The sequence below is a fragment of the Penaeus japonicus genome, unplaced genomic scaffold, assembly GCF_977035675.1.
Source record: "Penaeus japonicus unplaced genomic scaffold, GWHDUDI00000001_assembly GWHDUDI00000041, whole genome shotgun sequence".
NCBI lineage: Eukaryota > Metazoa > Arthropoda > Malacostraca > Decapoda > Penaeidae > Penaeus > Penaeus japonicus.
This window is the reverse complement of record NW_028234443.1, coordinates 17,311,037-17,312,055: the sequence shown is the minus strand read 5'-3', so window position 1 is coordinate 17,312,055 and position 1,019 is coordinate 17,311,037.

Genomic DNA, 1,019 nt, shown 5'->3' with positions numbered 1-1,019 from the left:
AAAGGAAGAAGAAAAAGTCCCCAACACAAAAAAATTCGCCTCACACACATTCCACCAGCGACGCCCACAAACACCTTGCACGTATACACCCACATCCACACCCACAGGCACTCCACGCCCATCGCCCAGTACTAGAATTGGACGTCGGTTAGTGGTCCGGGGAGGTCGGGGGGGGGGGGGGGGGCTGGGTAGGAAGGAGGGAGAGGAAGGAGGAAGAGGAGGAGGAGGAGAAGAAGAAGAAGGAAGGGGAGGAAAAGGAGAAGAAGGAAGAGGAGGAGGAAAAGAAGGAGGAAGGAAGAGGAGGAGGAAAAGGAGGAGGAAGAGGAGGAGGAGAAGGGGGTTGGGGTATATCGGGGTCACTGCAGCTGCTACTTTAGATTCATTGTTTTGAATAATTAAGATGGCACCTCGTATACCCACCCTTGCCCCCCTCCCCCCTCTCTCCCTGTGCCCCCTCTTCCTCCAGACCCTCAGCATGCATGTTTGGGGCAAGAGGGCAGTGGGGCAGTGGGGGAGGGGGAGGAGGGGAGGAGGGGGAGGAGGGGAGGGGGAGAGTGAAGGAAGGGGGGAGGGGGGAAGACCACGCCCTTGCCATACTGGTAGAACGCGCCTCTTTCAATGTCGACGTCTATCTCTGTACTTCTATTGTGGATGTATTTTTTTTTTCTTCTTCTGTTCTGTTTTTCTGTTGTTCTCTTTTGGATTTTGTTCTACGTCTGTGTTCTTTTTTTTTATCTTGTTGCTCGTTATTTGGTTTTCACCATCTCTTCGTGTTTTGGTTTTATCTTTTGTTTGGTTATAGTCGTTTGTTATAGTCTATGTTTCTGATCTGTCTCTCATTTTTTAAACTCTCTCCGTCTCTCTCTCTATCTATCTATCGTCCTCTCTCTCTCTCATTCTCTCCCCCCTCTCTCTCTATCTACCTTTCTCTTTCCCCCCCTCTTTCAATCTATTTATCTATCTATCTTCCTCCCTATTTTGTGTCCTATTTGGCTTCCTCCTGCACCCTCTCCTTCCCT